This window comes from Pleurodeles waltl, unplaced genomic scaffold, assembly GCF_031143425.1.
Source record: "Pleurodeles waltl isolate 20211129_DDA unplaced genomic scaffold, aPleWal1.hap1.20221129 scaffold_124, whole genome shotgun sequence".
NCBI classification, from domain to species: domain Eukaryota; kingdom Metazoa; phylum Chordata; class Amphibia; order Caudata; family Salamandridae; genus Pleurodeles; species Pleurodeles waltl.
Genome location: NW_027149830.1, coordinates 6370 through 34150, shown reverse-complemented (window position 1 = coordinate 34150; position 27781 = coordinate 6370). Strand labels below are relative to the sequence as shown.

The following is a 27781-nucleotide window of genomic DNA, read 5'->3' as shown; positions in this document are numbered from 1 at the left end:
AAGTATCCAGGACAACTCCTGTGACCTGCAACTTCAGCTCCAGCCAGCATTTGCAACAGTTTCCAAGGTGTGCACGCTCTGAGGACTGCCTGTCTTCACCCTGCACCATAGGAACCAAAGGAATCTCCTGTGGAGTGACGGAATCACTACCCTGCTTCAGCAGGCACCCTTCTGCAACGACGAGCGGTACTCTGGTACTCCTCTCCTGATGATGAGCGTGCTCACTGGAACACAGGTGGTGGACCTAAGTGACCCAGACTGTCCAAAGGTCCAGATGTCCAAATTTGGTGGAGGTAAGAGCTTGACCCCCGTGCTGCGACAGTAACCCTGTGCACTGCGTCTTCTGAAGCTTCTTGGGCCTCTGTGCACTTCATAAGAGTTCTTCGTACACAGCGTAGCCCAGGTCCCCAGCACTCCATCCTGCAACACACTGATTTGTTCCCCGGCAGCTTGAGACCCTCCAGTGTAGTGCTGTGATGACAGCACTTTGCATCTTCTTTGTCCCATGTTCTGGGACTCCCGTGGGTGCCGTCTGGTCTTCTGAGGACTCTCTGAAGTGCTGAGAGCCCCCTTTGTCTCCTCGGTCTCAGTTGAGACCCCCAGGTCCCTCCTGGGTCTAAGCAGGTCCTCTTTGACGCAAAATGTGTACTTGCTTGAACCAAGGCTTGATGGCGGAATCCAGTGACGCAAACAGCCTGCATCCAACATCTTGACATGGGACATCTCTTGCACCAAGCACATATCCGCAGCCATCTTCTTTGGTGCACTTCTGTACTTTTCTTCTAATCAGAGAATCCACTTTTGCACCTTCTTCTAGGTTGGCAGGTACTCCTGATCTTCCTGGACTCTTCTTCGACTTCTGGACTTGGTCTCCTCTACCCTCAGGTCTTCAGGTCCAGGAATCCCATTGGTTGTTGCTTGCAGTGTTGCTTGGTTCTTGCATAATTCTTCATCACAATTTGTAGTGTGTTCTGAGGAAACTTGCTGTACTTTACTCCTGCTTTCCTGGGCTCTGGGGTGGGGCATTTTACTTACCTTTTGTGTTTTCTTACACTCCCAGCACCCCTCTACACACTACACCTGCCTAGGGGGAAATTCAACATTTGCATTCCACTATTTTAGTATATGGTTTGTGTTACCCCAGGCCCATTGCAATCTATGGTATTTTCTACTATTTGCACTATTCTATAACTGTTTACTTACCTGGTTTTGGTTATTAGTGTATATATTGTGTATAATACTTACCTCCAGAAGAAGTATTGCCTCTAAGATATTTTTGGCCTTGTGTCACTAAAATAAAGTACCTTTATTTTTAGTAAGACTGAGTATTGTCTTTTATTGTGTATAAGTACTGTGTAACTATAGTGGTATTGCAGGAGCTTTGCATGTCTCCTAGTTCAGCCTTGTCTGCTCTGCTACAGCTACCCCTAGACAGCCTAAGCTTCTAGAACACTGCCTACATTTCTCTAATAAGGGATAACTGGACCTGGTATAGGGTGTAAGTACCTTGGGTACCGACATCAAACCAGGCCAGCCTACTACAGTTACTAGGCCAATCCTGCAACAAATCGCAACTGTCGACCCAACCCTCCTTTATGCATGGGCTCAAGAGTGAGACATCTCAGGGAAGTTGTGGCTAAACAGAGATTACCCTTTTCTCACATGAGCAACAAGTCTCAGTCACATGCAGGCAATGAAGAAGATGCAGTAAAGTTTTCAATCGTTTTTATTAACAAGATTGCAATCTACTGTAAAATGCATGAGCTGCAATGATTAGGATAATGAGCACTGCAAGAAATGTAAAAATGAGAATCGTGAATATGAAGATCCCCACCATCTTGCAATAACATGAGATGTGAAATAGGCCCTAATATCCTAGCATGATTAACTTAATCTCTAACCTAAAGAGAGATAGGTGTGTTAAACCTAATCTGCCAGTACCATGTCCATGAGAAGAGCCCCCCAACCCTTGGAATGAGGCCTCTAGATCAGACTCCGTGGGGACATGAAGGCTGGGTCTGCATCAAGGCGATGTGTAGCATAGATAGGATTGATAACATCTGGTAAGAATCCCTATGATAATCCTGTCTGCGTGAGGTGTATTTATACAGATCTTGTAGGACTCCTGACGCAGGTATGTTCCCAAACAATAGATAAGAAAGCATGCTTGCGGCGGCAATTACATAAACAATTCTTTCCAAAAGTACATTATGTTCCTGATACAAGTGGGAAAGGGACATGATGTGAATACCTACGTATATTTCTTGTCTTTGACGCTGATAGTGACGCCTTCACAGAGTGGCCCTTATAACATGAAATCAAAACATCTTCCTAACTATACACACAGCATTCATCTTAGAAGAAATAACTAAATAAATGTGCTAAAACAGAGCAGGCTAAATAGGTTAAAAGTCACTAGGTGACGGGGGCACAGGCCTGCAAGCCAGAAAGCTAAGCTAAACTCCTGATTCCATTCAAAACTAAATAGGATCCACTATACCCTCCCCATTGCCAAGAGAAGTATGATGCCATAATGATGACGCCAGAGAAGGAGCCTGAACCCAAGCTAAAATGCTGTGAACTAAAAGCACAATCTAATTAAAAAACAGTTAAAAATAGCTAAAACATACAAAGAGACAAAATGTCAAACATGACAGCAGCAGGCCAAAGTTAATTCGATCAAAAAGGCCTTTTTGGCATGACTTTGGAATTGTAGAATAAAGCCAATGGTCAAATTAATCGAACAATATTCATGATCTTGAAGAATGTCTCCGAAGTCATCAAAAGGAAGGGCATCCAGGAATGAATACACAGTCAGATGTCAGATTAATGGCAGGATTGGCAGATGGATCCACAGAGCAGTAGTGTGCAGCAGCCTCAAGGGCAGGATCACCGGCGAGGGCAGCACCATCCAAAGTGCATGAGGGAGCCAGATAGTCCATCAAGGGCGGCTTGTAAGTGGCCTCACTAATCAACCTCAGTCTCATGGAGCATGACCGTGAATGAACCCTCATCAGGAACATCAACAGTTCTTGGTCCACAGGAGGCACTCTTATCTCTTGTGTGGAGGGGAGGGAATAGAACATGTCCGTAACAAGTTACAATCTTGGAGACTGAAATTACGTAGGCAATTCCTGGTCTCATACCGCAACAGCTCTGTTCGTTCAGGACCACATAACTTCAATTGGAAAGTATATGAAATGCTGGACGAATCAAAGGGACGGCAGTACCCTTCAGAAAACAGGCCAAGATTGTGATCCCTGCATTGCAAAGGATATGAAGGGGTACCTGTTTGCAAATCATTGAATGACTAACAGTAGTCTCACATTTGCTTCCGCTGAGAAAGAGCTCTGTTTCGCCTTTCAGGCATTTATATTCAAAGGGCAACTCCCTCTCTTCTTTAATATATAGCTATCGCCTAGCTGCCCACATCTGCCCATGGCAAGATGTTTCAAGCACTGAGAAAAACGAAAGGTGGAAATAAGCAGATTTATAAAACCATGGACAAGCCATACTGTCAATGGATTTTCTGCAACCATGAAAGGCAATTTGTCTATATGAAGCATGGGGGACATGCTTCCCTTTTAGTCATTGTCTGTGGTTCCCTGGATAAATTAAAAACAGCAAACAGGTCACTACTGTTTATATATTTCCAGGGAACATGGCCATTTTTCAGAATCTGCAGTATCCAACCTAACTGCATGATGGAACGCAGTTGACTTTGTCCATGGTGTAAAAAGGACATGTCATTCTGAATGATGTCTATTACAGATGACACTGTGTTATTAAGGGAGTATATTCTGTTGGATAGAGTGTTCATGCCATTATCGACAATAGCTAACGCCTTTTCCAAATTTTCCTTATCAGTATGCCTTAAATGCGCAGCTGTTTCTATTTGAGAAAGCTTCCAGATCTCATTGTAAATGGCATAATTGAATCTTTTAGAGCATGTCTTTCTTGGACCTAACAAGAAGTCTTGCAAGTCTATGTCTTCAGATAACGTATTAAGACGTTCTTTAACTGCTGCTAAGGTGGTCATCTGTAACCATTGTTGGCACAATTTACCCATACTGTATGTGGTAACTATACCCAAGTGTTGACCTCAGACAAAGCGAGGGTCCGGCCGGCTAATCTTGAAACCCCTTGAGGAATTAAGAAAACGCGCCTGACACCCATTTGTGTCTATATGCCACAATAACCACCTGCCGGAAATGGAAAGTGAAGAATTATAGGTACCAGCCTGAACCTTTTCATCTAATTCTTCCACTGTGATGTTTAGGAAGGACTGCCAATTAGTGAATGTTGCCAGTGTGGTGATACTGGGTGCATTTATTTTCTTCATTTTTGCTAATCCTAGACAGGATGTCTGTTGAATTGTGTCATTTAGAAAGATCATTTGGACAGGAATAAGGCATGATCTAAACAAAGCTTCCATACCCTTTCTCTATCTTGTGTTCCCCGTACACTTTTTACATTGATAGTGTTTTTCCAGTATTCGTATCCTTCAACTGCAAGTTAGAAAACAAAGGAATCTAATAGTCCAATTTAGTGTTTGTTAGCAAAATTTCCCTATTTTGGGGTAGTAGTAACTTGAAGTAGTATGATCATGCATTCTTGCCAGGAGAAATATGTGAATTTATCTGGAAAATGCTTTGGGCTTCCCACAGGCAGAGCTGAACAGTGTTCCCACTGTGTGTAAGTAAATACTGCTATGTGTCTAGTTGCTCGGTGCAGGTAGTAATGTCCCCAATTATTATAACAGAACATTTCCCCATAATTCTTTGTGTTAGTGTACACATCATTACTTTCAAATACAGTATAATCATGCAGTTCAGCAAGCATTGAATTAACTGTTTGAACATCCAGTCATCAGAAACAACACCAGGTGTAATTATATCAGCCACTGACATTTTGAAAACATATGAAATTTGAATGACTAGAGTAAGCCCGTACATATCACGTGGAACTTTATCCGACACAATCCAATCAGGAATTGACACTGCTGAAATGTTCACAAGGGATAAATCTCTGCGGACCTTATGTGAGGAAAGATATGGAGTTAAAACTTCATCCACGAACTCGACAGAAGCGCATTCAAGAAGATAATGATGATTTATCAAGAGGAAGAAAACCGATCCATATCAGAAAAGCAAGCAATGTCATAAATATCCACAGATACTTCCATGGATAAATTAAATAGTTATTCTTAAGCCTTATGTACAGCTTACAGTTTCAGTTGCAGGTGCAGATGAAATGGAAAAGTCATCAATGTTGATTAAATAACCGGAAGCAATCTCTGCAAACACAGGAGTCAGTGTATTACTGGTCGAGGTTCATAGTAGACGACGTCATCTGTTTGTGTTGAGTTGGAGTAGAAAACAGCCCCATCTTGGACAGTTGCTATTGATGAAGTTGTAACAGGAATCAGCGAAAGCTCATTTTCCACCTTCCCCATGCTCGAAGAGGCATTTGTAGCATTGTTGTACATGCTGTTGTAGTCAGAAGTTTTGTTGTTTCTTCTTTGAAGAGGTATGTCTTGTTGGGTAGTGGGAGTGGACCGGAAACTACCCAAGGGACCTCTGAGTCTACTGTGCAGTTTTGGCCACATGGTGAAGTTTGATGTTGTCTTCAAGATGAGAACCCAAAGAAAAAGCCTTAGATGCCGTAGCGCCACTCGCAGAATGAGCCCCAAACTGAGATGTATCAATACCTGCCTCACTCAGCAGCAAACACTTCCATCTGGCCAACGTGGCTGAAGAGACTGGGAGAAAAGTTTTCTGTAAAGAAATCAACAACTGACCACTCATGTCAGAACGAAATTCTGCAGTACTCACCTCGTACTCTTTTAAACATTGCACCACATATAATTTGGAATTATCTGGGAAACTAGGATAGGAGATTGACTTAGCATTACATTTGGTACGGCGAGATATAGTAAAAGACATCCTGTAAGGAGAAAAAACTCTACCTGACAGATCCAGGGCCTTCACATCAGAAACCTGCTTACAAGATCTCAGACACAAAAGCATAGTAAGCTTAGCAGAAAGCTGCTTCCTAGAAAAATATCTATTTGCCAGCCAGCAGTCCAAGAAACGTAAGACAATACTTACATCCCACAGGGAAGAACAGCACGGAAGAGGGGTATTGGAAAACCGAATCCCCTGTAAGTTTGCACACAATAGGGAGTTCGTCCCCAGGTTTGCCACCGATAGGCAAATAACGAGCAGAAATGGCTGACCTGTAGTTAGTTGTACACAGATCTATAGGCCATACATGAGGCCGCCAATGAAGACAAAAAAATTAGAATTAAAGAACAATCTGCTGAAGATGGATCAGCACCTCATTCACCGCAACAATTACACCAGCGCGTCCAAGTGGAAGAGCACTGCTTGTGCTTGCTAGATGACCAGGACTGCACGATGAAGTCAGTAGACTTGCGCGAAAGTCCTAGGAGAGACTATTGTTCCCAGAAATTCTCCACGCCACCAGGGACAGATTGTGTGATTGCACCAGAGGATGAAGAATACCCAGGGGGTCGAGAAGCAGATTCCATCAGTGCGGGAGAAAGAACGGAGGGGAGCAACTCGTCTCCAGAACCACCGGAAACCAAGCCTGAGCCCTCCAGAGGGGGAGGGGGGGTCACCAGGACGAGATTGAGCCAGAGCCCTGGGGATCATCATGAACAGTGGAAATGTATAGAAATTGCCCACTCCAGGTGAGTCAGGATCAGAAGGGGGCATTGGGCCAGGATGATGATATCGTCCAGTTAAATTATCCTACGAATACCCCTGGCTTGAAGTGATTCTGCTATCAGGCGCATCACTTTTGTGAAGCCCCAAGGGGCCACAGATGGGCCGAATGGAAGAACTTTGTACTTGTCGCAGCGGCTATGCCAAAGGAATTGCAGGAACCTTCGATGAGGAGAAAAAATAGGAATGGTCAAGTAAGCAGATCTATGCGGACCATCCAATTCTTTTCCCACAGGATATCTCCTAACAAGTGGATGCACTCCATCTTGAAATGGCGATAAATGATCCAGCCATTGAAATCCTTTAGATTCAAAACCAAACGGGATCAAACGCCCTTCTTCTCCACTAGGAAGATGGGACTGAGGAAAACGCAAGGGTGAGAAGGAGCTTCCACTATGGCCCCTTTGGCAAGAAGATCTGAAACTTCATCTGAGAGGAACTCCTAATCTTGTAGGGAAAAATACATCTCAGGAGGGAACACACTCTGTACTGGGGAATCGTAAAAGTCCAACTTGAAACCATGAATCGCTTACCGGACCCAGGAATCTTGAGTAATCTTTTGTCAATTGTGCAGAAACAATGCCATCCTGCCCCCCAAAACCAAACGGAAATTAGACACATCTGTTGAACTGGCACCCTGATAGGAGGCTTGGGAGCCTCTGGATTTTCCTCTTCGGACACGGTTGAGACCTGCTTGGGGCTGAGAGGTGTAGAAGGTGGAGGAGGAATCCTGGTAACCTCCTCTGGATTGATAATAGTATCCTTTGGGAGGACCTTGGTAGTAACTACAGCCGAAGGCTCGCCCTCTAAAGCGTCCTGCTCTGGTAAAAAGGGGGCAAAGAACCCCTGGGCATTATCCAGGTTTGCATAAGTGGCAGCAAATTTCAACAATTCCTTGAGAAAAGGAGCTCCAAAAAGTAACCCTTGAGCTAAGGCTTCAGATTCTGAAGAAGCTAAGTCTGTTAATTTTGTGTCCACTTTATTCGGAATGGAACAATGCCTTTTGCTAATAATGGCGCAGCTGGCGTTCCCCATAAAGCATAAAGCCCAATGAGCCCATTCCAACATGACTTCGGAATTAATTGGAGTATCAGACTCCTTAGCATATAAGCCTAACTCCAGAGTTTTTGTGACAGAGACATCCAAAGCGCTTGTCTCGACAACTGCTCCAAGCACTGTCAATGCCATTCTTAGGGTCTTTGGAAAATTTCTTCCAATAGGTCACCAGAGTGGGGTCTATATCAGGGGTCTCTGTGACCTTGGAAGAAAAAGCAGGTCTGGGGCATTCCGATCTCAGCCCGGATTGAACATCTTTGTCAAAACCATAACAAATGTGAGCTTGTACATATTCCACCACTTCCGAAGGAGGAGTCCGGGAGGATGACCTAGGATGTATAATATCTTCTGGCTTGAAAGTGAGGACTTTCAGAGGTTCCAAGGCTGATTGAGAGTGGTGTGATTTCATCTTCGGTTTACGGGGGAGGGGAATCAGTTTCCTCCTCGGGCCTCTGTGAGGAAGAAGAGTCGGTATCGCCCTTAGCACTTTCCCTGGCTGGGACGGACTGAGAGGAGGAATAGTCATGGTCCCTAGCCAAGGACCTCACAACTGTTCAAAATCGGCATCATGGGGGGTTAGTATCTGAATTTGAGCTGAGAGGCTCTCCAGGAAAAGAAAAGTCATCATAGTTGCAAGACGCAGTATTAGGGAGCGAGCCCTGTTGTTCAGTGAAGCCCAATAAGTGATGCTTAACAGTCTGGATAGCCTGAGCCAAGGCCACATTGACTGTGTGGCACACCCCAGTGTCAAGTGCACAGACTAGGTCTTGCTTGAAGGACCCCACAGGGTCATCATAGTAAGTACCTTTCCCAGAATCTTCCTCATTATCAGCCATAATGGAGAAAGAGGGCACAAAAGGAGCAAGAGCAGTGATCTTCAGGGAGCAGAGAGCTTCTGACAACAAATAAACTTTAAAGAGAAGTGGTGAGGCAATAATGAACACATTTCCCCAAGGCAGGATTAATCCAAGGGAAAAACCCAAGGATATGGGTGAAAAACCCAAAGAAAAATAAAGTGTTGAGGGAGACCTGCCTTTACACAAATATATAAATATATTATTATTAGGCAGAGCCTAAATTATTATTATTACAGTCCAGGAAGGAGCACAACCGGGCGTAAGCAGAAAGCCAAACAAATTGGGGGGTCTGAGACTGGAATACATGTCTCTCCTGTGTTCTGATGCACTAACAAATCCTTGCCGACAGAAGTCAGCAGATCGCTCATGTGTGCGAGGCCCTGAGCACCTAAACTAGAAAGAGGACAGCGCGTTAGTGATAAAACGCATCCTCAGTCTCCTCTCTCCCGAGAAAAAGTGAGGCAGCGAGCGCTCCTCGCAGGGAGGGTAAACGCTCCCCAAAGAACCCGTTGCAATGCTGTGCAGCTTGCACATGTGCTGAACAAATTTAAAGTTAAGAGTGAAACTGCATACCAAGCACGTCTACAATAAGACTGAGGTACTTAATTGGCTGCAGAGCAGCAAAGAAAGAGGAGGTGTTATGTCTCATGAGAGTTATATAGGATTAGGGCTCTATGGCTGGTCATGTGATATGTACATGGTCATGGGATGCGTTGCTGATTATAAACTTTGTTTTGACTGGCTGCTGAAAAGTTGAAGCATAGAAAGAGAAGCATAATCGGAGCCTCCAGTCCTGTGATAGAATACGTATGCATTCTATACATACAAACAGCATTACTGCCTCACTGATTTTTTCTCATCCCACCCCCATATCTGATGAGTCCCCGCCTTCCTGCAATGACCTGTTAAAGCTATATTGTAAAAAAAACCTTATTACTCTCTCTATAACCCATGTAAGGGCTCATTACCCATCAGTCATCCGGGTACACCTACCCAAGGATAAGGTCAAAACAGCAACAAATACTGCAAAGGTAGCAAGCTGCACCAACGAAAGCTGTCAAGCGCCCAGCGAAAGACAACATCTGGCAGTCAAGAACAGTGCAAACGAGGGGGAACAAAGTGCGTTGCGCACACTCCCCCTAGTGGTTGCCCACTGCAACCGCAGTCGAGAAAATGGCACCGCAAGCCCCGGTGATGAACGGACTCCACCGGCAAAGAGAACAATGAGCATATAAGACACCAGCAAAAGAGCACAGGAAGGCAAGGGACAATGTCAGAGGTGTGCAGAGGGCTATGCTGGTGAACCTGACACCACGGGCAGGAGCCCAAGAGACAGTGAGCCCTCAGAGAGCGTGACCCAATGCTAAGCAGAAGAGGCCACGCCGGCACAGGATGGCCATTGTTGGCCCATTGTTCAGCAGGTCAGCATAAATGACCAGCCCTGCCAAGCAGACGGAGGCAGGAGCAAGCACTGCGACAGCAGTCTTGAGGCGCAAACACTGTGCCTTCGAGCGAAGAGAAGAAGGAAGAGAAAGGTGACACTCGAGTCACGGACCGGACCACCAAGAAGATCACGGGAACGGACAAGGTCTGCAAGGAGAGCGGATCAAGTCCTACAGACAGAACCCAGCCTGCGAGAGGCTGCGACAGAAGACGACGCACCGGCTGAGGTGCAACCCAAACCAGTGAAAGGTCCATGCAGCGCAACATGCGACTTGTGGAGCAACACTACATTAGGAAAAGAGGAGAGGAGAGAAGAATGTGGCCCGACGCCACAACGTGTAGGACCAGAGAAGAAGGGTGTGGCAGACCAGTCACACCGAAGATCAACACCACCATCAGGTGCGAAAGGGAGAAAAGCGACAGGACTAGTGCTACCAGACAAGAGGGTATCCATCACCACAAGCCAGCCACCTGGGTGAACAGACGTCACTGGAGATAGCTCGGCTGGTGGACCAACTCTAAACTGCCAGTGTGCGTAAACCGCGTCCAGGCCCCACGCTTACCAGTTCGACCGTCCTGCCATCTGTCACCGGCTGCTTGACCAAGATGGCATCCCTGTTACCAATTGCACACGCCACGCAAGAACCATGAGTGGCCACGAAGTCCCTCAAGTCATCCTTTTGCCATGGAAGACACCATATCTTCACAAGATGTAGCATGTTCGACATCTTTATGAGGTGCATCACGCAAAACACCTGAGGAGCACAGCACCACCCGAATGGAGCCAAAGTCAGCAACAAGATCAGAAGCTGACAAGGCATCCCTGGCACCATCGGAGTCTGACCAACCAAACACCTGCCATGAGCCCCTGTGAACCGGACACCTGCCGAAGAGAGCACATTCAGCCATCTGGACCATCCACCCTTGGGGTTGCACAAGGTTTGGTCGTGACCCTGTTCGGAGTTGCACAGCGACCTCCCTGGCGTGGCATACCAATGGCCCACACAGCCCATGCGGTCCTGTGGCAATTCAGGAATAAGGGCCTCAAGAGGATTCCAGTGAGAGAGTAATCCCGCCACAAGAGATGTCTGAGGCAGCTCCACGACCTGCACCAGGATGCACGAAGGTCACAGGCAGAGACTGGTCACCCAAAGACTATTGCACTGAGGCAAAGACTATTGCACTGAGGCCAGAGCACCTGAGTCCTGAGCACACCAACCCTGCGACACCCACCCTTGTGGCTCCATGCACAACCGGGTTGTGGTCCTGTGGGCAGTTCCTCAGCAAATCCTTCGCTTGACCTACGATAGGTATGGCACAGTCCACACATTCCCGTGGCAGCCCACCAAAGGGCCTCGAGGAGACTCCTCTCCGATGGAGTTCTGGCACGAGAGGGAAGCCTGACGCTGCTCTGGCAATGGACGTCAGGAAGCACCAAGGCCTTCAAGGACGCCGCCTCTTCATCCAGGTCATCCACAGTCTTTGGAGGTGTGCCATCCCTGGAGCTGGAATGCCTTCCAGAGATCCTTAAAGTGGACTCCCCACTGCTCCTGATGCACTTGCATCAAACGTACATAGACTCTAGCACTGCGAGCACAGGCGGGACAGGACCGACAGTCTCCAAACTAAGTGTGATGTTGTGGACAGGTGACTTAACTATTCCGGACGTCATCAGTGCTGCCATTCGTGTCCAGCGCGGGCTGGTTAAACAACGGAGGCGTGCCGTGATGCCAAGCGCCCAGCTGTACCAGTTCCATGCAGCATGTCCGGTGGACTGCCTGAAGAGACTTGTGATTGTTTATTGTTGATGTTTTCTCTCCCACAGGTTGGTGTTCGTTTGCTTTTTCAATAAAGTTTGGGAGGGATGTATGTCCTGCAGGACACGTTCTAGTGTTTCCACCAGCCACTCTGCTGAGGGCTGGCTTCCACGCTCACCCCACACCCATCCATCACAGGCGTCACCAATCAGGTGACCTTGCAAATAAAGATGCCGGGCGCACTGAGACCAGTTTCATGAACCCAAAATATGAGTCTGTGTCACCTTACTTCCACAGCATGAGGGCCTAGGGCCCCCAACACTACAGGGAGGAAGTAAAGACTGGGATGAAGATGTTACCTGAAATAATGTAGGAACACAGTTATGTAACGCCAGCCTGTAGACCACCAGAAAGAAGTCAGAGCTCCCGAATGGACTAATCAGCCTTATAACAATGTTTCCAGACCCACCGCCAGCAGAATTCCCCGCATAACACTCTGTCAAACCTCTACACCATCCACCAACACCGAAGCCAGCCCTCACCAGCAGAAGGGCACTCAAGAACACACCTTGCAACCCCTATGCCAAGCCTCGAAACTGACCAGGGATACCAATAATGGACAGCATTTTGTAATACGAGACAACACAGAACCAACAGATATACGAATTTCATAGCAATATTTTGTACTAAGAGACAACACAGAACCAACAGACTTTCATAGCAACTACAGCAGCTGCTGTTACCGGCACTGAAGGTGAACTTGGACATAACGCACTTAGATTGGACCTGACGTCTTTGTGAGACGCTAAGGAATATTCCTCTAATGGGAAGTAGTCTCTCTCTCTCGCTCTCTCTCTCTCTCTACGTGGGCGTGGCTGTCGATTACAGTCACGCTCCCCAGCCAATGAGATGGCGGAAGGGGGGAAGGCAGCATCTCAAGTGAGCCAATGGGAACCGGCGAAACGATGCCGGTAGCTCACAGGCAGTATATAACGTCCAGTTGCCTCTCCTTCTACTGTCTTTTGCTATTTTTCGCCCCGTGCTGCCGCCATCGACGGAGGAAATATAGCACTCCTGCAGCAGGTACAACAGAGTTTAGAATTCAGTTTGCAGCAACTCTTCTTTCTTTTCCGCAGTTCTTCGGAGCCTCCTCAACTCCTCTCCCTCCACGCACACCCCAGTCTTCAATTGTCACCCTAGTCTTCAATTGTAATTGCCGTAAACGTACCTACCACCCTTTAAGGTAAAACACGTGAACCCGCGCTCCCTTTGTGTACCATGACCAGTTGAAATGGATGCATGGCCATAACCTGGTTCTATGTTTCCGGATAGCTGAGCCCGCTTCCTGATATATGTATATTTTGTTGTCCTTCTCTTTCAAGATGCTGGCTGCGGCTATCTAATCTTGGGTGGTAGGGAGGTGGTTGGGCTTTGCCGCGTCCCGAAATGGTAGGCGGAGTGCCCTACGGTGCTACTTGCAGGCTTACTTGTTATCCCATATTCTTTGTATTTGTAATATGGAGACTTGTAGCACTCGCTTCCTTCTGAGGAGCCCTACTTTGCCGTTAGTGGTGGTAGATGTTTAACGCACGCATTTCCGTGATGATTCACCGGTTCTCTGTTCTGCTAGCTTTTTACGGAATATATCGCACTGCTATTAGTGATTGGCCACCTGTGGTGTATATAGTGATTTTTGTCTAAATACTTTATTTCAGTTTACATTCTATCTTAAATATCAGCTGTTTGGGTTTAAAGGGGACGTCATATCGAATGAGCAAGGACAGAAGTCTAAGGAAGAAATCGAAGTGGGTTGAAGGTTTACGTAGTTTATTCTTCTTTTGGTGGTGATCTAGATTTATTTGCAAAATAATGGATTATTTTTTTAAAGTTCTGGTGGCACGTTTAAGTGCCTAATAAGAGTTTGAGAGCTTGTGTCGATCGGAGTTGGGACATGTTTGTTACAGTAAGAGTTTTTTTTTTTTTTTTGTTTTTTGGCGGGGAAGGGTGAAATATCGAATGCTGTCGTCTTTTATTGAGTGTATATAGTGGGGGTGAGTAAGAGTTCCCGATTTATAAAAGTCTAGCAAAAATTGACCGGGACAAGGGGATATGTATGTGGCACTATGCATAGCAACGAACGGATAGTCTCAGGAACTTTGTAATGTTTTATGGGGGTTTCTTCTGAATGCATCTTAGCTACTTGTGCCGTCCAGATGCAGTACAATGTAGAAATCCGAAAGAAGGGTCTTGCATCAAAAACAAATTCTGTAAAAATATAATTTCAGTACACATGGCAGTTTAAGGATGGCCCTACCCACAGATTACATGTTGGGTTTATAGGAGGGGGCCTTCCAGTCTTTCTGTAGTTCCTGTTTGAGTGACATCCTCGTATCGGGTCTTCTCACGTTAGCACTTTAATTTCTTAAGAATCCCTGCATGCAGCAGCTTAATTAATGATTTACCGTTGTTGATGCCATTTTCAGCCTCTAGGTTGGAGCTAGTAATATTGTATAAACTGCTTGTGTAGTACACAAATGTCTACTATGGACTTATAATTGACTAGCGGACAAACGCTTCCTTTAACTTGGACATTCGAAGGTCTGACTTATTATGAATTGATACCATGTTATCCTTAAGGACTGATTTTAAAAGTCTAGTAGCCCAGCTTTCAGAGCAGGGTGGCCCCCATGGGACACTTGAATGTGGGGGCTTTCTGCCACTGTAAGTTACACTGAAGACTGGTATCGTGTTCTGGCTCGACCATGCGCTTCCACGGCTCTGTGGCTATGAAGTTGTGGTAACGGTGGCCCGCTGTGACTGCAAGTGAAGTAGTGGTGGCAGGACATGCGTCTTGATTCGTGCCTTCTCCGGGGATCAAATCTCAGCTAGAGCTTACGGTTTATAAAGCGTTTTGTGTGGGTGAAATCGGGCAGGCAGGATTAGTGCATTGAAGTAATCCTTGCCTTCGAGACCACCCAACCCCCTCGTCTTCAGAGATAACATTGAGTCTTGCTGCCTGCAGAAGCCATCGGTGGCATGCGGAGAAAGTATAGCTAAGTTTTGAAGGGAAATATTTACGACGGACGGGTGTGCCACCTACTGTCAAGGATTGGTGTCAGGAAGACCGCCCGCATGCTGTTGTGTATCTGCGGAGTTCTATGGTAATGACTTTGCACAGTTGTGAAATGATACCCTGCAAGCGCAGCGTGTTCAGTGTTAGATAAAAAAAATAATTTCTTTGTAGCAAAGTGGATGGATTTTTGTCAGTTTTAGTAGGCCAATAGCATGTAATCTACAAGCCAAGTGCGGCGAGTTTCTATAGAAAATCTGATGTAGTAAAGATGAACTCATGTTAACCCGAAGTCATATTTTCTCCAAAACCAGAAACATTATCTATTATAAATGGACTAAGTTCGTAATTTTGCCGAAAGTAGGGTGTTTAGTCGGACTCCACTATAAAGAATCGCACATGCAACACGGGTCCAGTAAACATTCATCTTAAACAACGGCTTATTTGCGGCTGCTAAATCCCTACTTGAGGTTGGAACCCAGATATCAGCTGGTCAACAGTTAGTTCTTAAAGGTTCACGATGACTCAGAAATGTAAGTTGGCAGCATTTCCCATGAGAATGGTTTGAATGTTAGATGGCTCCTGCAGAACGAGATTACTTTAATCAGAGTAAAGAGTTGTCGTTGGACTCGCCTCAGTCGGTTTCTTTATTTTATACATTCTCTTGTCACCTGGCAGACTGGTTTGGCCACGTTTGTTTCCCACTTCAGTACACTGACCCACTTCTTGCAAAATGCTTCAGTGCTTGCTGCATAAAGCTTGGATGCTTATCAACCACTACTCCTGGCTTAGACGTTACACTGTATACCAATCAGCTCTTTGTATTGGGCTTGTAAACAGTTTCCTTGTGTACCTGCTCGTTAAATCCCACATCTGTTCAGAGCTACTATTGTGCAACCTCACGCTTTTCTTAGCCTTCGTCCTGCCTAACGTCATCTCTGCATTATTTTAATATGTATGTGTGACTAATGTTTGTATTTGCCCTTGAAACGTTTGTTTTGGATGGTTGATCCGGTGCAACATTTCTGAAATGCTAGGTTTGAGGAAATCCACTCTTCAGGAAGTGCACCTAGGATGTAGAACCTAAAGGATGATGTTATGCCTTTGAGGGTTTTTTCTTCCTGAAACTTATTTGCCATAGTCTTCATTCTCGTTTAGCTGCAGTGTCTTCTGTTCTCAGTTGGTTTGATTATTTTTAGAATACATGGAAGAGTACATAATCCATGTATAAAAGCCAATCTCCAATTTGTTTGTTGCAGGCACGTTCTAGCTCAGTCTCCTGCAAGGAAGGCATGAAGTATCCTAAACTGTAATAACTAAGGACTTTTTTAGTTCTAATGTCTGGGTCTCCGGCCAGATCCAGCAGCCCAGGGGAATTTCAGGAAACGGTGTATAAAGATGCAGATTCAAATACGAAACAGATTTTATTTTTCCTTCTGTTTTTATCTGCTCGATGAGCAGAAAGGAAATACTTATGGAAATGACTTTTTTGATGTGTTGGGTAATTATAGGAAAAAAATCTCTGCACGCTTGTACATTCCGAGCTACAACTTTTTTAAAATCTGACTTGTATTAAACTAATTCCAGCATCCTTTAGCAACATACCTTAACTGCATTTTGGTTATTTGGCACTAGACAGCGCAATTACGTGTACGGGCGTGCTTTCATATGAAGAGCTGAGGATTTAAGCATTTTGTGGGAAGGGTGGTGGTGTGGCCGTACTTACAAGGAATAAAGTATCTCTTCTAATACATTAGAAGGCTATTGCATCTCACCTTGAGTTATGTGAATTTATAAAGGAACAGCATCTGCTTTCTTTTACGTGATCAAAGATCTCCTTGGTGACTTGAAATATCCATATAATGTACGACAATGGAGTAGTCTTTCATACACCTGTAATTAAGAAATAATGTATCTGCTCAACTAAATTATTGCAGTTGAATTCTGACCTCTCAATATGGTGCGAGCAGCCAAAGTGAAAGGCATGCCATCGGGAACATCATTCAGCAGAAGTTTAAAAAAGGAAAACAGGAACTGGCCGTCTTCTGATCTTTTTGAACAACAAAAAATGTGACCAGTAGAAAGGTATTTATGGCACCATGTTTTTCCATGGTATAGAATGACCAGAACAATCAGATCTCTGCATGTATCCACACAATCGGAGTCATAACCTTCTTAATCTGATTTGAATTAGAATTTTAATTTTGCAACACGTTTACCATGCAGATGGTGATTTATCCATGTCTGTAATGTACACAAGTGCAAGATACCAGTGATGTAAGTGGTTTCTGTGAGGGGTGATGGTTTGACGATGTATTATAAGGAATAAAATAACCTTTGCTATACATTAGAAGGCTATTGCAATTCGCCTCATTCTTCAGCCTCCTTTCTCTGTCCATTGTAATCCGCAGTGACAGACGATACTCGTGTGGAAGGGGGTACTTTATCCCCTACAGTAGTTCGAGGAATGTAGGAGACTTATTTGTCACTCTTTAGGATTTGTGTATTTCACAACTCAGAAAAGACCTGTTTTCTCCTGACCTGGCTTCATCAAGGAGCCTAGTCAGATCTCCAGAGAAACCTCCTTGCTGTGAAGAATAATGGGATAGCCTTACAGTGATCTAGAAGTCAGACTACCTTAGAAGTTATTTAATCTGCAGCTCTAACTTTATTCTAGAATCTCCAGTTTTGTGGTTTAAATTGTGCTTTTGAATAGGCTAGCTTCTGCTTTTTCTGCGAAGTGCTTTTTTTACTCGGTCCGATAAAAATGGACTGATGCATTTTTGTTAAACCCTAGTTTTTGTGTGAAAAGTTTACGTTTAGATTTGAAGCTGACTTGTGTAGGGAGCCCAATTTGTTTACTTCAATGTACACCTTATTACGAACAATGTTAATTTTTCTGTCACCCTCTTGCCTTCTTCTAGGAACATGTCTGGTAACGGTATCACAGAACGTACCTTCATTTGCATCAAGCCAGATGGTGTTCAACGGGGCCTAGTAGGAGATAATAAAGCGATTTGAGCAGAAGGGTTACCGAATGGTGGCAATGAAGTTTATGCAGGTGAGAGTAGTCTTTGGTTTGTTTGCGTCTTGTGTACACAAGTGAGAGGGTCTAACTAAGCATGCACCATTATGGGGTAATCTACTCTGATATTGGGTGTGAACTGCTGTGCTCAGATCACTGGCATGACCACGGTTGAGGTCTCATCACCCAGGTAACAATACTTTCTTTGCCACTTGCAGGCTTCCGATGAACTTCTGAAGGAACACTACATTGACCTGAAGGATTGCCCTTTCTACTCCGGTTTGGTTAAATACATGGGCTCCGGCCCTGTTGTGCCTATGGTGAGTGTAGAATGGTCTATGATGTGTATATCCCTACTACTCTGAAAATATGGAGTTACTCTTCCATTTAAAGTGTTTTTTTTTTTTTTTTTAATGGCAATTGTGTGCTGACCTAGAATTCCAATTTCCTCATACCAATAAAGATTCTTGAGTTAGCTCTAGCCAGCTTCCTAGAATGTGGAATGAAAAGGCCAAAGTAAGTCCTAAAAATCCGTGTTTACCCTGAGGTAAACCAGGCCCTAGTTTCTAGGAACTACCTGGTGTAAATCCTCTTGGATGAGCCTGCCACGGTTTTCAGTGCACAATAGTTTTGCAGCTGAACCAGTATGAACTCCTTTTTACTCGTACATCATGTTGTCGTAGCCCTTTTTTCTTTTTTTTTTTTCCCCTCCCTAGTGCTCTCTATAAATTGGTATTTAACATTGGTAACCTCTTTCTAGTTCATAGTCAATATTGTAGCCAGATTTCTCCTCTCTAGAATATTCCCTAGCACCATACTGGGTCCAGAGACTTTTTTAAGTAATGCTCCCAGAGTACAAGTAGGTGGGATTATATGGCTTCCTGGTGACTTCATACAGTGTTGCAGAGCTTCACATAAGCCCCACCCCTGCTTGCTGACATCCATTTCTTGATCTTTTTTCGATTCCATTACATCTAACATTGGAAGGAAAAAATATATTTACAGGTGATGGTGTGACTACTTAACTTGGGACCTTAATGTGATCAGCAGACACCTCAATAGAGGTGGGAGGACAGTGAGGCATCTGCATTTAGACTATTCAAGTAACACCATTATCTGGATATTTCAAACTGAAGATTCCTCACCTTAAGAATGGATGGCACAGCCCAATGGTGGAGGGTCCTCACACATGTTGAGAACCAAATAGGCTAAAGTCCCTCCTGTCAGATCGGTCTCAAGGTGAGTGTTTCATGAATGTGTAGAAAAGTGCCACTGTTGGCATGGCTACTCCCCACTTTTCACCTGGTGTTGATGCCAACTTTTATTGACGGTGTGCTAGGATCCTGCTAACCAGGTCCCAGCACCAGTGTTCTCTCCCAAAATCTGTATCTTTGTTGTTTTCAGAATTGGCACACCCTTTGCACACAGGTATTCCCTTTGTAAAATGTATACCTGGTACAAAAGGGCCCCATGGCCAGGGAAGATCCCCCAAAGGCTGCAGCATGTATTATGCCACCCTAAGGGATCCCTCACCAAGCACATGCACACTCCCTTTGCAGCTGGTGGGGAGAAAGGTAGTTGACATGCCCCTCATTTCAGGGTACCATGCTCACAAACTACTGCCTGTGGCAAAAGGTAAGACACCCCTACAGCCCTAAGGCAGGGTGCACTATACCACGGGTGAGGGCATAGCTGCAGGAACCATATGCCCCTACAGTGTCTAAGTTAATTCTTGGACATTGTAAGTGCAGTGTGGCCATATTGAGTATAGGGTCTGGGAGTTTGTCATTACAAACCCCACAGCTCCAAACTGGTTTCACTGAATGCTGAGCAGTTTGGTATCCAACTTAGCACAGTGAACGCCCACTGATGACAGTGTCGGATTTATTGAAAAAAATGCACCGGGGGCATTTTAGAGATGCCCCCTGTATGTTAGCCAAACTACTAAAGCTGGACTGACTGGTCTTTGCCAGCCTGTCACTTTCAGGCATGTTTCTGACCACATTGGGTGGGAGCCTTTGTGCTCTGTGGTCAGAAACAAAGCTTGTCCTGGATGGAGGTGCTTTACACTTTCTCCTGAAGGAACCGTACCAGCTGTTGAGCCTCAAAGGCTCAAGCCTCGGGTTATAGTCCCCCAGGGCAACTCCAACTGGTGGAGTTGGCACCCCCTGGACAAAGCCCCACTTTTGGCAGCAAGTCTGGTGGCAAAATTAGGGAACAGAGAACCGACCATTCCATCCAGGAGCACCCCAAAGGTGTCCAGAGATGAGGTGACCCCCACCCCCTTGCAGAATCAATACCCTGTGTGACCTCTGGTTGGGGACTGCACTCATGGTCTACAGCCGGCATCTCCCTTTGGTATTAAGGTACTGATAGGTGGCTGAATACCAGAAAGATGCTTGTCTTGCCACTTCAGATGTATAGCCTGGCACAATGTAGTACACCACCATACATATTGCTGTACCACTTTAGCCATGTTGCTTGTTAGGATATGTGTTGGCCTTCCCTTAGTGGTTGGTAGTAAGGCTTTCAAGGCCAAACTGTTTTCCTGTCACTCAGATTGGTGTTTCCCTGCGTCTTAAGGAAAAAAACTCAGCTGGTTTGTACAGTCTAAGCAAAGGTCTGCTGAACATGACTTGAACCAAGCGGCCATGACAGTAAAGGCGTCATTAAATGGGAGCAGTGGCTCAGATTGTGTTTGCCTTGTATTCTAGCAAGTCCAATTGACTTTGGCTTCCAGAGTAGGCAACTGTAAATCTAGCTGTTATCCTGCTCTGTGCACTTTTTTCTGTTAGACCAGATAGTGAGACAAGCTCTGAGGTATCTAGTCCCTTGGCATTTTGCAAGTCAAAATACAGCCCTCCTTTATAATGAAGGGTAGACAAGGTTGTACCCTCCTTGTCAATGTTAAGAGACATTGGCTATGAGCCTGGAACACGTTTGAGCCAAAGTTGACTTCTGTTTGACAGAGCTGGTTTGAAGGAAGAAGCTGAAAGTCTGGCCGCATAACCACTGGTTGTGCTTTAGTTATTTAATACTGCAGGGCTGGTGTGATCAGGTATTCATTCAGGGTAAGAACTCATGATTTCAATCTGGTACTAGTGGCATTTGAATTGCACCAAAGTGGGAGTCTTAACCAGCTCTAGTGAAGGCCAGGAATGGAACCATAGGAGGTCTTCACTGGGGAGGGTCTGCAGGTAGAAGTCCAGCCGGGGGCTCTCTGGAAAATCTGCAGCACTGCCTACTTGGAGGTAGCAACTGTTGCCGTGTCGGTGATGGCTTGGGGAATTTGGGGCCTGCAAGGATTGACAGAACATCAGATTGTTTAAGTGATATTGAAGTCTCTTGCCAGATTAAGTGGAGGTATAGAGGCCTGCTTGACTTTCTTGTGCTTATGGTATGTTTTCAACCTACCAGCAGATTTTGTGTGACTACCTTTGCAGTCACGTCTTAGGTCCTGCTCTATCAAATGCAGCCTCTTGAGCCTGGCGACTTAAAGCTTTGCCTATTGATCCTAGATTGTCTTTGGGTGCATGAGGTTGCACTTAATGCCTGACTGAGTTTGTGTAGCGCAAGGACCAGAGGTACATGTCGTTTAGGTCCATGACACATTTGTCTCCAGCAGTTTGGGGCACAGCTTGAATACTGACATTTTCTGGGGTAAATTACTTTCTTGGCACACTGTTTTTTAGCCTGCTTGGGGTCTGTCAAAGATGTGGGTGGAAGTGGAGCTCTGGATCAGTCTAGGGGCACAGGAACATAGAAATAGTTGTTGGTGCACATTGGATAGTGCTTGTGTGGCTCTTTGAAACTGCTTCAGAACCATATGGTGCCACCTACTGGCATAAGCATTGCTGAAAGTCTTTGGTTACACTACCTGTGGGCACACATCTATTGGTGTTGCAGCAATCTGCAGTAGTTTGTATAGTCTACATGTTGAAAGTAGAATTATGCTTAGTTTGTGTAGGCACTGATCAGGTCTTCGGGCATTTAACATGGTTACATTCAAGAACCCAAACTGTGTTAAGCTGATTCTTAAGTTTTATAACTTCAGTCCAGAAGGATTAAGTAAGCAGGCGTTTCATTGATAAAGACCACCTAGCAAATAACCTGTTTATGCTCCCCTCCTTCCATATCGGCCTTATTGAAGGCTCTGTCAAAATAATCGCTTGGGTGATGTTTAATAGCTTAAACGTGGGCAAACTATTCCAAAATCTTGTCCTTTTCAGTTTGGGTTCTGCCAGGGGCTGGGTACAGTGGAGCAGTGCTTTAACCTTATTGGCAAGTCTACTGTCACCGTGTGCTGCTGCTGCTGTAACTGGTCTTTATGGCTTTGTCAATAGCATTTGACTATCAATCGACCTAAACTGTGGCTGTTGGATTTGTGGGTTGAATTTCGTGTGTTAACCACACAGAATTTAGTAGTGAGGGTTTGGTTCTACAGAAAAAATGTCTTGACTGTTAACCCCTTCCCTCTTACCCCTAAGGGTCACAATCTAGCCCATATACCCATGAGGTTTAGCCCACCTTTTGTGTTGTCTAGCCCACATAACCTACGACTTTAGTTTACTAACAACATTGCCATCAGGGCAGAAGTGTTTCTCGATTTTTAATAAATATATTACTAAACCATGATGTGGTAACATACTGTCATCTACACACTAACATTCCAAGAAATGTCCAATAACCTCTCCGCTAATTACTGATAAAACTATAGTGTATTAATCTCTGAAAATTCTGTTTCAGAAAACATCCTTTGCACCTCAACATGAAAACAAATCAGAATACTTTACATCCTATTGTGATATTTTTAATCACACAAATAAAGCAAAGGGCCTTCCAAACTACTGAAATACTTACACATTTAAATGTGTTAGGAAAAACCTGACATCCTATAACCTTTTATTTTACATTCTAAGCAGCAGGTCCCACAGTTCACCTCAAAGTCCTGGAACTCTGCAGTCAGAAGGAAAATGTAATTGTAAGAAAAACTGACTTTTGACTTCTGTTTGTGAACACAGAGCAAATTTGACATAAGAACACTAAAGGCATCTTTTATAGCCCCTCCACTTTTCAACTGAACACACCTGTTCAGGGGCAACTTGCCAAAAGGGATGAGAATAGCTCGACCTGATCAAATTAGATGAGTGGTCAAGTGGATTTTTGAGCTCTGGTAGAATCATTTATCTCTTAAGGGGGGTGACTTGACCTGGTCACCAGCTTTGGGGAGTCTCACATTATGGCATGTGGGCCAGACAAGAGAACTTTGCAGATTAATGGTGAAGGGGCATTCATTTGGCACTGTGTATGATTTTAACTACCTGGGTGTTTTTAACAATGCCGGTTTTGGGAACAGCAGATGGGCATCATCATTTTAATGATATTGCGCTTCCTGTGTGGATTTGGTGCTGTAGCCTGGGTGAAATCCAGATTGTGTTGAATGACGCAACTGGTTGGTCTCAAAGTAGCTGGAGAGATGAACATCCCTATTTTGGTTCAGGGTGGATACTGCGTCGATGTTAATGAGCTTCCTTAGTACTTTGGTCTACTGGGGGTGCCAGACATCAGCATATCCCTGTGATGGGCTCTCAGAACAGACTTTGAGCTATTTTGTTTCTTTGAAAATGTTCTAAACCCTACTTTTGTATCACTATTAAACTATTTTAAAACCCTTGATTTTTAGGAAACTTTGGGATGCTCCGATGCATCTCCAGTCGATTAATGACATTTTGTGGCATTTGCTCCTTTCTAACTGCAACAGTAAGATGCAGGAACTTTCAGGAAGGTTAAGCCCTATCTTTTCCTAGAAGTTAATCAATCAACATTAAAAAGTGCATCAAATCGCCTTGAGGGTCTTGAGGTGCTGGAGATGTTGGCTGTTGCATGGTTTGTTCACTCAAATATCCAGGTCTTGAGTTATTCCCAGAATTGCTGGGGTGAGTGGGTGGTCCTGAGGTGCAGTGAAAGGCTGCCAGGTGAGAGTGCCTCCTCTGCTGTCGGTTTGGCGGATCTTGGGGGGGGGGGGGTGGGTGGGGTGTGTATTGGTGAGGAAGCAGAGGTCAGGAGCTTGCTGACGGATGCTGTTTCTTCATTGTGCTGGGCTTTGTGTATGGGGTCAGCATCTTGAACTGATCTTCTGGATCGGGAGTCCGTGTAGCTTCTTGAGGTGGGGTGTGATGTGCATTCTTTTGCGGAGGATGAGCTGCTGCCGACTTTAAAAGGGTCACTGAATTTTTTAAATCAAATAGTAATTCATTTTATATTTCATTTTTAATGTCTATTTTGCCTATGTAACTGTTATGCTTTTTTTATTAATGTACCTTTATTTTATAGCCTCAGTGAGCCGAACAAAGTAACTCTGCTTGACTACCAGCAGACTCTGGCCTTTCACATGACCAAATCTTAATTTGTCAACAACCATCCATCTGGCCACAAAGAACAGACTAGGTCTTCATGGCGGTTTATCTTTTGCATAGTGCAGTCTGATGTGCACGTTCCGCTAGAGAACAGTCTTTCCAGATGCATATAATGCTTGGAGACTTGTAGAGCAGCCACAGTCTACACCACAATTAATCTTGTAAGGATTTTTCTGGCAAGATGCATCATTGATCCTTTATTTGAATCACCACTAACTTTCTCCTTCAAGTTTGCCCTGGCAAGTTTTAATTCCCTTTTGGGAGGGAGGAGGGGGTATGTGGGGGAGTGCGATCCGTACTCTAGTTAGGAGGGACAGCAAAAGAGCAAGTACAGGCATCAAAATCCTGTTTATTTCTGCTCTGCCTACCTTTGTGTAGGTATATGCTGCTCTGCAACTATTCAGCACATAACAAACATGGGAACTGGGGCTCGGATTGTTGACTGCACAGGTAGGATGGAGCTTCCATACAAGCTGATCTGTTGTACTTGATACTTGCGCATACGGGGACATCTTTTCAGTCTCGCATTCAGTTGAGTAAGAGCAGCACCATGTATTAGAATCACCCTGATGGTAATGTTTTGCAGTTCTTACAAGCTTTAATGTTACCCATGTTATTGGTTGGTTAGTCTAACTTGAGAATTCACTCCACGTGAATACCATACATTTACTGGTAGTATATGTACAGTAGGAGCTCTGTGCAGTGGAATTCCAGTGGACAAACACAATGGGTCGTGTTTAATTGACCATGTGACAGAATTATTTTTTGCTTGAAGGTTACTCCTTACTTTTTTCAGGTCTAGGAAGGATTTCATGTGGTGAAGACTGGCAGGGTAATGCTGGGAGAGACCAACCCTGTTGATTCCAAGCCTGGGACCATCCGGGGAGACTTCTGCGTCCAGGTTGGCAGGTACGTGATGGAAATGGTGTGCATGTGGCCCAGGGAGGAGTGTCTTTGCCGACATCCAATGAGTCACTCACTCCCTGTGGATATGAACACATGATGAAAAGGTTTCCCTGACGAGAGCTTTTTGTATTTTTTTGTCATTGCTCTCATGTGATTAATTGCAGCTGTAGGAACATTTGCAGTTATGGTACAGAGGACTAATTAATGCATTTACTCACTCCCCCCTCTTCCGGGAAAAGTTACCTTCGCCCCAGAGTGCACAGCCAGTAAAAAAAAAAACTCCAAACGAGAACACGATTGACTTAATACAAAAGTGTGTAGTTTCTAAAGAATTGCAGGTGAGACTGTCCACGCAATAGAGACTTGCATTATTTGCGATAGAGATGCGTTTATGGGAGTGTTGGTTTTAGTCGATTGTAGTGTTAAAGGCAGCTTACTCGCGGGCTTTTCTGGCAGTTGCTGGCTAATGTGTTCTGATTCCAGCTTGGTTGGCCTCCCTTAAACCCCAACCCGCCTACCACCGGCCCCCACACAGCTTTTTTTTTTCCCTTTTTTCAGTCTTCCTCGTTGCAGAGGCATTTACTTTGATAATTCAGTGGCAGCCATTCTTTCAGACTCCTCATAGGCAGATTGGAACAATGTGTACAGGGAACGGGCATCTGATATCCTGCTTTATGTAAAGTGTTTAGGCTCTGTCGACTTGAATGTTTAACAAGCCTTTTCCCTCTAAGATAAGCATATTCCCGAAGCTGGATGGAGGATACCCCGCCTTTAAAGCGGGGGCAAAGTAGACGAGGCTCTTAGCAAAAGACCCAAGTGAATTTCTAAGAGTAGCTTTTTCAACATGAAAAATAACCTTTTGAGCTGAGGGCCTGCCTCTGGTCTTTTGTTATCACTATCCATTGCGCTGAGAGCAAGGTGCCCCCTCCCACCCCCAGTGGTCCTTCGTGATAGATCTAACCACTGAGTGCCAGAAGGGAGGTAGGCACCTGTTATCAGTCTGCCAACAGCAACATTTTCATAGATTGGACGGCAGATTTAAGGTGTAGTAACAGAATTGCCAGTGTTTGTTTGATCAGTTCCTCTGTAGTATTATTTTGTGCATAGATTAAAGTACCTTTTTGTAAACTGAGTTGGAACAGTCGGTTCTAGAGCTGGTGATTGGGTTTTAAGCTTGTGCTTTTCAATTATTCCTGAGGGCTGTGATTATGGATGTATCGCAGTCACTTGCTGAGGGCGTATTTGGCCCAGTTTGCAGAACCATAGCAGCGCGGACGGACTCCGGGACAACGTAGGCAAATTACCCCTGTTCCCATGGCAGAGGCCTTGCAGCCATGTTTGCCCCACGCCCTACTGGAACATTGCCTGATATGGCAATGACTGCCATGCGATGCTGATTTGAAACCGGCTCGTTCAAATCGCATCTCAGTTAAGTGAACTATGAAAGCTTATCTATTTGTGGGTTTTTCCATTCTTATTTCAACTCTTTCCCTAGTAGTCCAACCTTAAGCTTTTTGTGTGGGATGACGGTAAATTAATATACGCACATTAATCTCTTCTGCCTCCTAGTCCCTATATTGCTGACTGGGCACGGACCTATCTTGTTCTGATGCAGGCAGGTTACTTGAACAAAACCATCCAAGATGTTAAAGCTACTTGTATCGAAAGCAGTTTTTACCAAGCCCACATGTATCAATTTGCTGTTTTTTTTTCCCCAGTATGTGTAGTCTTCAGGTTTCTCATGTCTGCACTGTCCTCGGATTTGTGAACCCTTAAAACTGTCATAATGGTGTGCATCAAATGTAGGTGCTGCTCTTTGCACTCTAATGTCTGTTTCCTCCCATAGGAACATATGCCATGGCAGTGACTCTGTGGAAAGTGCCAAAAAGGAGATCAACTTGTGGTTCAAGCCAGAAGAGCTGATTTCTTACACTAGCTGCGCCAACGAATGGATCAACGAGGGGAACTGAGGCAAAGGGTCCCATCATCGCCTCTTCCGTTTAAAGATCATTCCCTTGGGGGAGCACCTTAAGCTCTTTATTGTCTTGTATTTTTCAGCTCGAAGCAATTTGTAATAAACACTTTGCTGGGCGTCCTTGCGTTTATGGGCGTTTTGTGACCTCGCATGTTCTTGTTTAGTTGGGTGCAATGTAAACAGAAGTTTAAAAGGGTGATCAGTTATTTTTTTTAAATTTCTTTATTGGTATTTTAATGCGTCAGCAATGGTCAGACTGACAACAGCATGTGCGCTGCAAACCTTGCTACGGGGAAGGTCATGTGTGGGGCCCCAACTGGTGGAGTCTCGCTTTATGTGGATGACGCCCTAGCGTACAAGAGACCAGACAACAGCTGCCACATCTTTTTGCTTTCTTGGATCTCTGGAACCAAGACAAGTGAACTAGGGCAACTCCTGTCTTTCCCCAGCAGAGGGTTTAACGCATGGCTGGAGAAGACTTGGAGACTGACCACCTAACTTGGCAATATGAGATGCTCTGCTACCGT

General features: G+C 44.9%; 1 long non-coding RNA gene across 4 annotated transcripts; it reads left to right on the top strand.

Moving 5' to 3' along the window:
- The first annotated feature begins 12930 nt into the window (after positions 1 to 12930).
- Positions 12931 to 27374, top strand: LOC138273931 (uncharacterized). 4 transcript variants are annotated; one of them, XR_011200307.1, is made up of 6 exons: positions 12931 to 12945; positions 16903 to 17017; positions 17857 to 17993; positions 18176 to 18277; positions 25170 to 25282; positions 27126 to 27374. It is a non-coding gene; the product is annotated as an uncharacterized lncRNA (long non-coding RNA). The 4 variants fall into 4 exon arrangements; XR_011200306.1 differs by having other exon boundaries at positions 16870 to 17017; XR_011200305.1 differs by lacking the exon at positions 16903 to 17017.
- Positions 27375 to 27781: the final 407 nt, after the last annotated feature.